General features: G+C 35.4%; 1 long non-coding RNA gene across 1 annotated transcript; it reads left to right on the top strand.

Moving 5' to 3' along the window:
* The first annotated feature begins 490 nt into the window (after positions 1 to 490).
* LOC132299017 (uncharacterized) lies at positions 491 to 3,570 on the top strand. The gene is made up of 2 exons (XR_009480003.1): positions 491 to 871; positions 3,041 to 3,570. It is a non-coding gene; the product is annotated as an uncharacterized LOC132299017 (long non-coding RNA).
* Positions 3,571 to 15,510: the final 11,940 nt, after the last annotated feature.

Raw genomic sequence — 15,510 nt, 5'->3', positions numbered from 1 at the left:
TGTCCGATACGGGTGCGACACGGATACGGCTTTTTCGTAAAAGTATCTGTGCTTTCTAGCTTTTTAGTCATGATCTGCACAAACCAATTGTCCTTCTAGATTCGAAATCACAAACTCAAAGGCCACAAGCACGAATTGTCCCAATACAGGGGGTTTAGATTCGAATTCGTGAATTCGACGTCCATAAACACGAATTGTCCCCATACGTGGATTCTAGATTCGAATTTGCGAACTCTGAAAATTGAGTTCGCGAATTTGGGACGAATTCGTTCTCAAAGCGTGAGCAGAGCGAAGAACAGTGACCTCCATCAACGAATTACTTACACAAGAATATTTATAAAAGTAGGAGAAGATAAGGATATCGGAATTGTTGTACAAAATGATAGATGAGAATAAAACTTTAACTGAGAATTCAACTTTATTTTTGGACCATACACTTTCGTCCTCCTTATAACTTTAATTGCTTATAAAAGGCAAGGGATGGTAGCTGTGGAAAGCATCCATATTCCTCAGCATAGAATTCTGCCTTTCTACTTCTTCTTGAATTGCAGAATTACATAAATATAATATACGTGTGTGTATATATATATATATATATATATATATTATCAAATTACTTTCTCATGCAAACTTGAAGTAGTACACTTATCCAGAGATTTAAGGACTCCATGGCAAAGGAGCTGACAGCTACTTTCGGACCCTATGGTTGTTATGAACCACCACTCAGTGGAATGACGGAATTTATAGCACAGTTAGAGAATTAATTATATACTCTGGAGATTAAATTTATTCCATTTAAGTTGTCTATGATGATGAAGGAAAGCCAGTGTCGGGAAAGAGGCATGATGGTAAAGCCGGCCGACCACACAGGGTAAGATATATATATATATTTTAATTTTTAAATTTGCGACTAACTTACAAATTTATTTGATTCTATGTGTCATGTGTCTCATGTTTTGTGAAATCTAGTTAGGTAGACAACATAACATCTCAAAAAATAAGAATAAATAAATAAATCATTAGGGACTGTACCATAGTATATATGTATATATTGTGAAGTAAGAAAAAGAGATATCTTTCCAAAAAAAAAAAAAAAAAAAAAAAAAAAAAAAAAAAAAAAAACAGAAAGAAGGAAGGAACAGAAGAAGAAGAAGAAAATTAAACTATGTGACTAAAACGATTTAAACAAATCTAATTAAGCCACATTAGCATTTCGAGTTTCAAATCTTCAAGTGACGTTCACATCACACTGATGAAAGTATATCGATTAATCAAATCCTCTTTTAGTCAGTTTCTTGTGGCATAAACTTTAGGGAATTGAAATCTATCAATTGTTCCCGGTCCTCTTCACACTAAGCATATACTCGAACATCATTATCATTTCAACTTATTAATTATTGCAATTACAATTTTGTTTTCCCCACTTATTGCTTCTACAATTGGTTATTTTAATCCTTGATCATATATGCATGCATATTTATTATCTTAAAGACAAGATTCAAATCATATCATATAAATAGAGACAGAGGCGACATAAGCTTGGGGGCACCTTCCTTCATGCTCCGCCCCTCCCCGTCCCGTCCAATATATTGTATATATAATTTTTACACACACGTGTGTGTGTGTGTGAGAAATTTTGCTTAATATCCCCTTTAAAATTTTTATTTGCTAAAAATATCTCTTTATTTTTTTTCTTGCTTTTATTTTTACTATTTATTTTCCTTTCATTCTCTTAAAAAAAAAAAGTTATATTCCTCTTCTTCAATCAAACCCTATTTTTTTTTCCCCAAAGTTCTCTCTCATTTTCCTTTTCTTTTTCTTCATCTTCTTCTTCTTTTGTATTTTGTATTTTTTGTTTTTTCCTTTTCCTTAAAATTATTCATTTTGTACTCATAACTTTTTTTCTCATCTTATTTTATTTTATTTTATTTTATTTATTATTATTATTATTCTCTTCTTCTTATTTAAATTTATTACTGTAACTTTATAAACTCAAAACGTTAAAAAAAAAAAAAAAAAAAAACTTTATAAACTCAAAATGTGCATTATATATATATATATATATATATATATATATATATATATATATATATATTTGAATTTTTATTTACGATATATTTTACGCGCATACTGACTTACTATTTGATCTTACTAATGCACTGTGACTGCAATTATATATTTAGGATTTCTGCCTTCACTTATAGTTGTCATGTTAGTCAGATTATTAATATTATTTTTTTTACTTTATCATGTTGAATATGCCTCCCCTTAAATAGATTCCAATCTCCATCTATCATGCATCGCTAAATTGATTTAGACTAATTAAATCAATGAAAAAAATAGGGCAGTTACCCAATGTGGCATAGATAATGAGACGCCTATCATGCATCGCTTTTAAAATACAAATACAAAAATCCATCAACGACAATTGTAATTGCAGTGAATGAAAATATTACAAATCAATACTTTGAATCTTATATTTCTTAAGCATTTATTTTGCAATGTTTTTATTTTATTATTATTATTTTTTGGTTTGCCTTTTGATTTGAATAATATATTTGATATAAAATGACACATACATATCATAGGACTCGACAATCCACATTATGAAGCATACAATTATATATACATATCTTAATATACAATCCTATAAATTTGTGACGTGAATTTTATTTCGGCCGGATCCTATTGTGATCTGATTTTGATCCAATTATTGTGTTTTACTAGTGGAAAAAAAGAACTTTTTTTTTTTTTTCGCAGATCATGGAACTGGATTCTATTCTCTATTATAACCTGGTTTTATAGTGTGATATGAGAAAACATTGAAAGACGAAATTGGGAGTTTGAGAGAGACAAAAGATTGTGGGCTTGAAAACTTGTAATTTCCTTCTTTTTTTGAGTGAAATATTTTTGCCAATTTTCGCAGTGATAGTTACATTTTTCTGTTATTATTATTATTATTATTATTATTATTGTATTTGTGGTTTATCGGTATTTGTTGTAATACCTAAGTTTATCATTGTTCATTGAAATCGTACAGGTGTTATTGAAATATCCTACCGAGTACCTGGTTGCAATATCAGGGTATTGTGGGTATTATCAGAAGGCATATCTTGTTGTGAAATCTCTTACGTTCCACAGCAATAAAAAGATATATGGACCATATGGTAAGGAAGAAGGAATTGATTTTATAACCCCGTTATCTGCTGGCAAGATTGTTGGATTCTTTGGAAGGTATGGTGATTGCGTGGATGCGATTGGAATACACGTTAGGCCATTCAATGGAATATCCGATTCGAATTCGGAGGATGATAAAAAATTTAAACAATGATAATGAGCCACCTTTTAGTAGTATTTTAATAATTTAACTGCATTTGAGTTCGATGCAGTTACAATAATGGATGCTCTGTATTGTCTTTGAGACTCTTGGTGAAAGTGGTTAAGGCAACACAAAGTCTGTGTGTAATTTCAAGTAATTTTCATGTTTTCTTGTATGCTAGGCCTAAAAATTTGGATTGGTGATGTATTTTGTGATATTATATCAATTAACTGATAAGATATTGTATGTTATCTTGGGTGAATTTTATAATACATTGGTGGTTGTAATTGCAAAAGAAGAATCTTGTTGGTTTTGAAAAAAAATTATGCTCCCTATTTGGTTTAAATATATGATTTGAAATAAATGAGCGACTTTGGCTACCAAGTCTCAAGTGATGCAAATAAATGGGATGCAGTAGATATAACAAAAAAATAAAATTGATTGGAATTGGAAATAAAGTATAGGAAATTAAATAATGAAAAACTAAATAGCCAGACTAAACTAATATGAATAGATAGGTTAAAGATATTGAATCTCCGCAATAGTACCAATAGTTTTATGGCACTCCATTACTGTTATCAGTAAAATAAAATGTTAACAAAAAGGCCCTTGTTTAGAGTTATATCGCGATTCTAACCTCGTCTAAAAAGTTAAAAAAACCATCTATAGACTATTCTTTAATTCAAAATAACCACAAATCTTTCACAAAATCTCACATCAATTCAAAACCCAAAGAGAAACTGTTTTATTTTATTTTATTTTATTTTATTATTTATTTATTTATTTATTTATTTTTCCTTCAAATTGGATTCATCTATGCAAAATAAAATCTCTTTAGAACCCAAAAGAAAACTATTGGATAAATATATGCTTCAAATGACATTTTAGATATAACTAATCTTATACTAATATGCCATGAAATAATTAATAATATGCTAAAAATAATTAATTAAATATGCAACTTGATATTTAATTAAAAATTCAAATTAAAGCAATAAAATAATAATAATAAATAAAGAACTTAAATCGAGACTAGTATTGGATACTATGTCCTTGAGACAATTTATGCCTCACATAGTGTTGACGGATTCTGTGGTGCTTATCTCCCAGGATACAATGGTTTACATCCACCAGTAGCAGTACTATAAACTTGTGGATATGGTGCACTGTGTAATACTCTCTTTGACTCAAAAATGCATCTATATTGTATAAATGTTGAATTGGGTGCAATCCTAACCAAATGGTTCGGACTAATCTTAATATGAGCCGATGAAATTGGATTAGGGTCTAAGTGACTTGGACCACTTGACCTATGGTTTGAACCCACTTTGGTTAGGTTCTAGTCTAGAGAGGGAGAGAGAAGAAAATGAATTGAACGAATTGCTAATGGCATCCCAAGGGGGTATTTATAGAAATAGAATTGCCTTTTCGGATTAGGTGTGTCTTTTTCATCATTAGACACAACTATTTATACATGTTTCTTCATCACTGGACACAACCATTTATGTGTGTCTCTTCATCATTGGACACAACCATTTATATGTGTCTCTTCATTACTGGACACAACCATTATAGTATGTTGTAATGGTTCACATTGAATAGATTATGTCTGTTGGTTTTGAGTTGCATCTTTTCATCCCACAATCAACCTGTGATCATGCCTGTTAAGTCAAAAGCATTTGTTGAAGACTGATGAAATAATTTTCATTCAAAAATTCTAACAATCCCCCACATGAATAGAGATTGGTTGCTTAAATGCAAAAGATGATCATGCAAACACTAGAGAGAGTATAGTCAGAAAGTTATTACACTAGGATAGGTAGCTTTTGGCCATGAACCTTTCCTAGTGTATTACTATCAGATTTACTGGCTAACCAGTGAACATGATGTCTTGAACTGTTCAGCTGTTGATTTAAACCAAGACAATAGCAAACACACAATTCCCTTCCTCACAAAGTTGGTTCTCATTGTTATGTTCATTTTGGTCCTAAACAACAACTGATATTCAATGAGTGTTCCACAAAACTTAGTCTTTATAGTTTTTATAGAAGCGGCCTCACTTCACATTCATATAGGTGACTTTAATTAAGAGTATCCTACCATACCCCACTTGAATTTTAAGGTATAAGAGTCATTAAAAGCGTAACTTATCCTAATCTTCACTGTAGGTGTTCGGCTCGCAGGAAAGCGCCGATTCTGCTCTTCGGATCGTGTGGAATGTGGAATGGTGGAATAGAATAACGTGGGGTGCGGGCGTGCCAGGAACTACAGTAGTTCTAAAGTAAAAATCCGAACAACTATCCAGTTGTAAATTTATAGGGATCAGGTGATTGTACGAAGGTCTAGAATGGCTACATTCGAATGGTCTTTTTTGCCTTTGAACAAGGACTTCAAACTATTCTATGGCTAATAGAAATGAAGATGGTATTGAAGTACAAGTGCTGAAATTAAAGTAATTGAAGTGCAGGACTTGGAATGTAAGAAAGGAAGTGCATGACTGAAAATTTAGAGAATTGAAGTGTATGATTGAAAATTTAGAGACAAGGAAATACAGTGCTCGGCTCGGCTAGAAGAAACGAAAAGAGTGTTAGACTTAACTCAAACATTACGAGAATTCATTGCTGAAATGAATGCTATATGGAATAGCAAAGTACTAGACTCAACATAAAAAATATATAAATTCATTGCTGGAATGGAAAGTACATGGACTAGCAAAGTGCTAGGTTTAGACATAATGTAAATTCATTGTGGAAATGAGACATACATGAATAGCAAAGATGCTGAATTAATGTGTTGTTTGGGCTGAGCAAGCAGGATTTGCAAACTAGCCTTAAGTGCTCTATTTATAGAGCTCTTCCATGCATACAGCAGCTTGATGTGGCAGCTCCAGCAATTTCCACGTGGCTTTTCCTCAGACTGCCATGTGTCCTATGATCTTTCAGCCTTCTCTAAATGTTGCCAAGTGTAAAACCATATTCTCCCATGATCTACAACTGATAAATAATGGTCTTTGGCAGTTGTATACATGTTTGTAAGCCTTCTCCCACGTTTTGGAACTGCCTAGATGGAAAGGCAGCAGTTTCAGCAGTAGTTGCAGCAACAATTGAGAAATTATATCTGGAAGGTCCGGATCATGCCATGTGTCCCATGTTTTCCTTAGTCTTCTCATAGTGTTGACACATGTAAGAACATGTTCTCCCATGATCTAGAACTGATAAATTGTGGTTTTTGGCGATTGAATGCATGTTTGTAAGCCTTTTTCCACATTTTGGAACTGCCTAGATGGAAAGGTAGCAGTTGCAGTAGCAGTTGAGAAATTCTACCTGGAAGGTCCAAATCATGCCATGTGTCCTACATTTTCCTTATCTTTCTTTGGTAAATGCATTATGTTTTCAGCCTACTTTGCTGATTTTTAGCAACATCCTCACCTAAATAAGGCAAGTGGATGCCTTATTCTTGGAGTGACTCCTATAAACTAGGAGATATTATAGGAGTGGGGGAGTTGTCATTCTTGATGACTAGGTCAAAGGTACACATAGCTTTCCAGATGTTTGCCACGTGTCCACTTGGAAAGTCCACGTCTTTCCAACTGCAGATCTTGTACCAAATGGCTTCATTTGATGAAGCCATATGTTGCTTCATGATTGTGTTTTTGCATATCACCTTTACCACGACAACCATTCCAGCTGGAAAATATTTATAGTATAAACAGTAGGTAGCATTATCTAATCATAGAAATGGGTAGAAGATTTATATCTTCCCAATGCTTCTACTGAGCCATTTAGAATTTCAGTTGTCCCTTTGAATCTAGATCTTGGGATCTCCAGTCAGCTAGGTTAGGTTTCCATTAAGATGACTCATTAGCTTTCGGCTTTAACCCCATTCCCCTCGATTATCTATATAATTGCTCTCTAGTACAATCCTCAATTTTATATGTGGCCTTACGGTTGTATATATAAATATTATACTCTGCAGAGATTTCCCCAATTGAGAGTAAATGTATACTTTATGCCCCAAAATTGGTTATTAGCAATATCCTTTTTCTTTAGTGGCACAAGTGCAAACTTACTTTGAAATGTCCTCTAGGTGAAATCTATTGACTTTCCTATTTGATTTATTCAAAGTTTCTAACTTTGAGTTATATTAAGAACGTACAACTACACCTTTAATATTAAATACATATCCATCATTGGATTTGAAGTCTTTAATATCTTACATCTAGATTGCATCATTGTTACACCTCCAATTTAGTTAGATACCTCAATCTATGCAATATTTGACTTAGAGTGTATCTCAACTACCTAATTTATTGCTTTTCAGTGATCCTATCCTGAATTAAAAGTGTGCAATTAATCACAGTTATTAAGATGCCTTGCAATCTCAACCAGTGATATACTTTGACTAGTATTTATATTTGAGATTTACATTTGCAAAAGTTAGCTAGGATTTATCATAACTAGTATTATCTCAATCTTACTCTATTGAGAATACACTATGTTATCAGATGTTAAAATTTTCATATCAAATACATTAGTTAGTATATCATCAATGTTTTAAGGCATACAATGACTTGTCTACCACATTTATGTCATTGTCTCAGTTCTTGCTTTAATCCACTTAAGGACTTATAAGCTTGCACACTTAACTCTTCAGTTGGAGCAATGAACTCTTCTAATTGTTCCATAATATTTTTCTCATAGGAAACAATATGCATAATTGTTATAATACTATAAATGATTTTTGGCTCTATCCTAAAACTTTCAGGACTCGAAACCTCCCACATTTATAAGTATTTCTCTTAAGATGACGTGACTCATAGTAAATTTCATTTATGAATAATATATTCCCACAACTTTGGGATAATCCTGAAATTTTATCTCTGATGTATTAATTATGATTTTTCAACACTTGAAATACCATATACTAAATACTTCACTGCATTTACCTTTTCAGGATTCCATATTCGTTCTCAATAAGCATGTATAACAATCTTTGATGCACATATACTTATTTTATCACTTTATCTCCAGCCTATTATATTGGAACTCCGGAGTTAAGCCTAGTTAACTTGAAGTAATACTATTTGGCTCACAAAGTGGTCTGAGGTCGCTAGCCAATGAATGGTTGACTTCAAACACGGGCGTGCCAAAGTACTGATAGACTTGAATATTTCTTGCCAAACTATCCCTATCGGGTCGGGTCGCCGACCTAAATTGATTCAGGCGAAAGTTGGAGAGTATGAATGACCCTCTCCTTAAGGTTGCTATTGCCTTTAAGAAAGGACTTTAGACACTCAAGATAGATATCAATTAGAAGCAAATTAATTGAACAATAAATATACCTGAATCTGTAAACCTTTCTTTATTGAACTTGACTGATTGCAATGATGAATGAATTACAAATTCTTGATTGAAATGGAGACTAAAGTATTGAATGTTGAAAGATGAACTAAATACTAAACTGATAGTGATAAACTGAACTTGAGCAAATAAAAACTAAGTGCTAAGTGATATAAATGCTAAAGGTTGAACTTTAGAAATGGTGCTGGACCCTCCTTGTGAGACTTGAGTGGGTATTTATAGGAGCTTCCACTTGGTGTTGTCCCTTTCAAACCGTTTCTCTAGAAATTAAATGGTTGTAAGCTGACTTCTCCTAACCATCTTGCTGAGCTAGTCAGGTTGACTGACTTGCACATCTCTCTATGGGCAGATACAAATGCGTCTGACATAGTATTTTTGACTAAATGGTGCATATTCTTTCATGCTTGATGATTTTGGTCTTAAAGCCATTTTCAACTCTATGCACCTGTTATGCTTGGTTTGATCTGTACACTGGCTTGGCATCATCTGATTACTGACAATTCTGACTTTCTTCATCAGATGTAGGTGAAAACCTTCCATCTGTAGTTCTGAATCTCTGGACTTCTGACATGGTCAAGTTGTCTTTTTCTATTTCAAGCTTTCTTTAGGTTTCCAGGCCTGACTTGTTGGGTTATTGAGACCTTGGAATTCACAACCGTTCTTTATTTGAATTACGCCAAATATTCTTCAAGTGACTATGGTCCGAAGAGATATTATATCCATCTTAATCTAAGTTTGTCCATCAATTAGGTGTACCCTTGATCGATCACCGGTAGAGACTGTCGACTATGGTTGGTCGAGAGATTTTCTTAGGTTATATTGACTGAGACTCTTGATCATGACCATAGAAAATCTTAGGTCATGATGGTTGAGAAACTTTCTTCAGTCATAATGATCAATGGACTTCCGTCAGCCATAGTGGTCAATGAGACCTCCGTTGGTCTAATGGTCGATGAACCTCCATCAGTCTAATAGTCGATGGACCTCCGTCAGCCTAGTGGTTGATGGACCTCTGTCAGCCTAGTGGTCGATGGACCTCCGTCAGCCTAGTGGTCGATAGATCTCCATCAGCCTAATGGTCTCCATCAGTATAGTGGTCGATGGACCTCTGTCAGCCTAGTGGTCGATGGATCTCCATCAGTCTAGTGGTCGATGGACCTCCGTCAGCCTAGTGGTCGATGGATCTCCGTCAGCCTAATTGTCGATGGACCTCCGTCAGTTTAATGGTCAATGGACCTCCATCAGTCACACCTCCGTCAATCATTATTGACCAAGATATCTTGGCCATTGTTAGCTATGAGCTTAGCATCTTATCTTAGTCAAGAATTCAATTCTTCTTTAATCTCAACCTTAATTCCAACCACTATGATTAAAAATTAATCTTTCGCCTTGACGATCATGGGGTAATCCATAGTTCAGATATCGGGTTTTTCGACCACGTGGCATAGTTACTTTGGATCATATTTTAGGTGTTAACAACTGCCCCCCAACTCTATGAAAATGGGCTCATGCTGAATTTTTGTAGAGTTGTATTTATTTAGGCCAAGCTTATGATCGACCTGCTTTGCCTACTTCTCCCAAGTTGAGGCTGGGTTTGATTTCGATCCCTTGACGAGTTAGCTAGTTATTGTGCCTACACCTCTTAGTGATTTGCCAGATATTGAATGTGGTACCCCTCGGATCTGAGACACGGGTTGATCAGGCCCAGGCCCAAACCCGAGTGAATATCAAACAATTAATATTTTAAAAATGAACACAAATGACAAAATGAAATAAGAATAAATATTAAAAGCTGAAAGAAACTAAAATAAAATCCTTTAAAGATAAATACTTAAATCCCAATAATCCAAAACCTCTAATAGATTAAACAACTTGGGAATCCATCTCTAGTGGACCCCTAATAAAAATCCAAACTGAATTAAAACAACCGAAAGAACATCCAGATATAAGCTATGGAGAGAAATTCTACGTCGTCGGTAGAGTGAGTAGAAACCTTTGCTCAGCACGAACACGTCTAAGTCTGGAATTGTCATGTACTAGAAAAATAGAAGTGGGTCAGGCCCACGCGCAAGTTCTATACTATTGCAATCCAAACAGAGACCCGATACGCATGTACATCATAACCAATCCAACAATAACTAAATAGTCCGTAGATATATATATATATTCACAGTACAGGACTCTTACTGGACTATAGGCCCATCTCAACCTGACTAGTATGCACCATACAAAGCGCACCAGGGGTGGGCATGACTACCTAGACCTAGCAGGGTACACATCCAACCATCATAGCCAACTATGCATCCCAATGCATATACGTTCCCTAACCAACGACTCTGAGACTTAGGCTTATATCGTGGCACCATAAAAATATATTTAAAATCCATTTCAAACTAAAAGTGTCACTAAACTATTTAATGATTTGACACAAAATACAGGTAGGACTTGACTTTTATAGTTAATCCATCCCTTAACCCAGAGTAAGTAGGACTTAGCGTTTTTGAGCTAATCCCCCCAAGTATGTCACCATCCCATACCGGTGCATACAAACCATCCATCCAGTGTTGATAATAAATGACAGTAAACATATCAATATCAACATATCCAATATAAGTATAACAAGAATGTGTAAATAGCATGCTTGTCCAATACTACTAGTACATGACTCTCTAACAACTTGAAATGCAGAGACCAAATATAACCATCTTGTAACCCACAATAAGCATAATAATAATAATATCGGAATTAACATGCTTACTTGTAACTACTCCACAACATTCAGTAAGTTGATATAAACAATTCTTTATAAACATCAACTAATTTCTTATTAAGCAATAACAGCATTTATATAAGTTGACCTGCTTAATCACATACCACTGCTACATGATATAAATATAAAATTCTAAATTCAATTGCTAATTTAAAATTAAGCAATTTGAATAATCCATATCGAAGTAAACCTGAAAACTTCCCTAAGAGTTTCAGACTGTGTCCCTATTTTAGCTTCTTATGGTATTTTTTGAATTTCCATGCCTTCTAAATATTTAACAAGGGTTTATACCTTACTGAATACCCCAAGACCAACTCCTGTTTCAGCCTAGAACTTTAAAAATTCAATCACAGTAGCCTAGGTGCGCAGAAAAATAAAAAAAACTAAAAACCTTCGAAGGAGCCGACTCTCTCAAAGAGGGAGCCGCCTCCAATAATGGTGGAGCTGGCTCCACACATGGTGGAGCCGCCTCCAAGGCCTTAAGAGCTGGCTCTACTCATGGTGGAGCCTGCTCTAGTCTTTGGTGAGCCTGCTCTTCTCAAAATAGAACAGACTCTTCCCCTGTTGCATCATCTTCTCCAACTCCGGCGATTTCCGGTAACTTTGTTCCTCCAAACCAAGTTTCTTACTGATTAAAACTAAACCCTAGTGTGTTCCAGAGTTAATTAAATTCATTACTTATTAATCAAATTCAATTAGAACGAGAATCAAGAAAAAACAGTTTCAAAGCGAATAGAAAACACATACAAGAACCCATACTGTTTTGAAACAAATAATCGTGCAACCAAATTAATTTAACTTTATTTCATCCTGGGATTGAATTATGGATGCAAAGAACACAGGCCAAAGAGATAGAGTTAGTTATAAAACTTGCCTGTGAGATTTAGTTCAAAAATCTCAATGTCTTTCTCCTATGCTTTTCCGGCGATCCTTTGGTTTTTCCCTCTCTGTTCTCTCCCAGATTCCTCTACACGTCCCTATATTCTCTGTATGTCATGAATAGGGTTCTAAAACCCTAAACAGAATGTAATACATATATTTATAGGCCACCCTTAAACCTAAGTCCAATTAAACCCTAAACTGAAACTCGACTCATAAAACAACCTAGGTTTTATTCCAACTTCGGTTGAACTGAAAACCTAATATAACTATATGAGTGCCACCTTCCATACAGTCACATTGAAAACATAATTAAATGTAATACAAAAAGTGAGGTTATGCAAGGAAAAATGGAAACTGAGAAAAGACAAAAGTGAATAGTGACGAAAAATGAAAAATGTGAAAATGATTCGGTCCTTAAAGGGAGTTGTCAATCCCAAGAAAAAAAGTCTCAGAAACCATTTTCGAGCACTTGAGATGACACTAAGTGACAAGAAATTGAACCCAGAAAAGAAATTTCAACGAAAAAAATTCATCCGTAAAATTTGAGGAAGAAGGAAAGGAATAAAAATGACCGGGTCATTACAACCTTCCCACCTTAAAGGGATTTCGTCCCCGAAATCCAGCCCCAACAAACAAAAGGCGAAACCAGGATAAGTACAAAGTACATTGTCGAGTATCCCACACAACATGCTACGAAAGTAAACCCAAAACTAGAAGACAACATACAAACCAATGCCATTTGCACCCATGTGCCCACGACAGAAAAACCTCTCAAAAGAAAAATGACCTCACGGCCACACGACAAGTCAAAGTCACATACAGAACCTAAGGTCAGACAAAGGAATGGAAAACAACAACTGTAAGCATTCCTCCTGGTGAACCATCATACCGATCTAAAATAACCACCAAAAGAACTCCAAGATAATCACATATCAAATCAAGGTACTGAACAAGGACGACGTGGCAGTACGAATAACAACCAGAACCCGCCCACGATGTACTCAAATGTGTGGTAGTAATGATAGTACCTAGTGCCCGCTCACACTTACTAGTCAGTAAGGTAGCATCGACGGCAACTACCACTCGCCCACAACACACAACTTTGTACGGTATCATGATAGTATAAGGCACTTGTTCATAACCTGCCCCCATTAGGCCTACCCATAAAACCTCTCGATACAACTGACATCAATGTCGTGAATCATCATTACCAAAAGCACTACGGGAACTAGGCATCTTGTGAGAGTTGGGGTAGCAAATCTCAAAACTCTGACAACAATGTCATAGGCACCGCTACGCTTAAGGCCTTAAATCCTTAATACAACCAAACCAACAACTCCAACACCTCAAAACACTCCTATTAACAACATTAATCAACATTAATCCAAAGCCCAACAAGCAAATCAACATCTCCAAAATTCCAGACATCATCCTGAAACAGATCAACTACAAGACTACTCATCGTAATCAAACATCGGACCAAAATCCCTATCATAGCTAACTAAATCTTTAAAAAAAATAAATCCACCACATGGCACACACATCAAAATCCCGACTATCAAGGTTACATAACGAATCTCCCAAAATCGTGCTTGGCATTACCAAGTTAAATCAAAATTCCTCAATTTCAATCCACAACCAATCACTGGAACTACGATTTCCTCAAAACTATGCCTAGCCATAACTAGGACGAGAAAACTTCACAACAAGCCAAATCTAATAGCAATTTCCTAAAACCTTTCTTAAGAGTCAATCACATCCAAGTCTCCTAAACTGAAACAAGTTTCCAAAAGACATTCTCAAAAGAGCATTGAGCTCACTTCATGAATCAAATAAATCCTTAATGATATGGACATAAGTCCCTAAAAAAAAGATGTCGCACCAATCCACTCACTCTGAGCACCACAACTCCATCAATAACCACGGTAAAAACTCCCCAAGGGAAGACACGAAAGAAAGGGAACCACCAGTCCTAAGAAGGACAACACTACGACTCCACCTCTGAAATGAAAGACAACAAGGTCAAAGACTTCGCCCCCTACATGGGAGTAAGTCGACCAAAATTCACCAAATCCTCACCAAGGACTCAAGACAAAAACAGCGATCCTCACGGACCAACCAACCCTAAAACCGTGCAGAAGGCGACGAAGAGAAGAGACTCACTCCTTGTGAAGTCCCTAATACAAACCAAGAAAAGGAGGAGAAAACCTATTCTCCCACAAGTGTCAACACGACAAACACGAAAATGGAGCATTCTTCCCACCTTAGGGAAATTCACAGCTCAAGACAAAACAAATGTGATAACTCCTCTACAAGGAATCTCACAACGAAACGATACACACTATGTGCGACTGAAGAAAACAGAAAGGAAAACCAAACATGGAAGTCATGCATATGACAAGGAATACAACTACCAAATAAGTAAATCTACTCACATAGATAAAGTCAAGAGTACATGCAACACGTCTCCACGTAACACAAAAGCATGTCATTAAAGCAAAGTAACAACATGGCATCTCTAAACCTATATGTAAGGCATGCTAATGTCACACAATAAGAAGATAAATGTGGATAGACCTCCACCTACTCATGCATCACAATAACATAAATCATACTACTAACATGGTAGTAAACGAAACTGCAAAAGATAAAATGATGCAACAATGAACCATATGGACATCATGTCTTAGAGTGTCTAGGTAAAAGGAAAACAAGTCCTAGCCACAATTTGACTCCAAAAACCAATGTAACAACAATTTGTCTCAAAACAAACGTGAGCCCTCACCACAATGGTAAGAATCTAACAATCCATCTCTAAATCTAAAGGTGACACTGTAAGTGACACTAACAATGCAATGCTCTCACCAACCCAAAACATTGATCAATCGACTCGACCACAAAAGCGTCATCATGCAAGGAGAACTCAAAGAAAATGGCAACTATAGCCATACTATCAATAACCAAATCTATCTTAAGAATCGTCCCTAAAACGACCATCAATCACTGACCAAAAGGACTACACCTATCGGAATAAAAACCAACGCCGATTCCATCTAAACTGCACTCGTAGCTAGCCAGTACAGTAGCATGATAGTGCCATGCCCCTGCCCACAAACGTACCCGCCCACGAAAATTGCAATCTCAGAGGAATCTTCCAAAACAACCAAGGATCCTAAGAG

Source organism: Cornus florida, unplaced genomic scaffold (genome assembly GCF_030987335.1).
Source record: "Cornus florida cultivar Cherokee Brave unplaced genomic scaffold, ASM3098733v1 CherokeeBrave_3.0.0_Hap2_Chr01, whole genome shotgun sequence".
NCBI classification, from domain to species: Eukaryota; Viridiplantae; Streptophyta; class Magnoliopsida; order Cornales; family Cornaceae; genus Cornus; species Cornus florida.
This window is presented reverse-complemented; position numbering and strand designations above follow the sequence as displayed.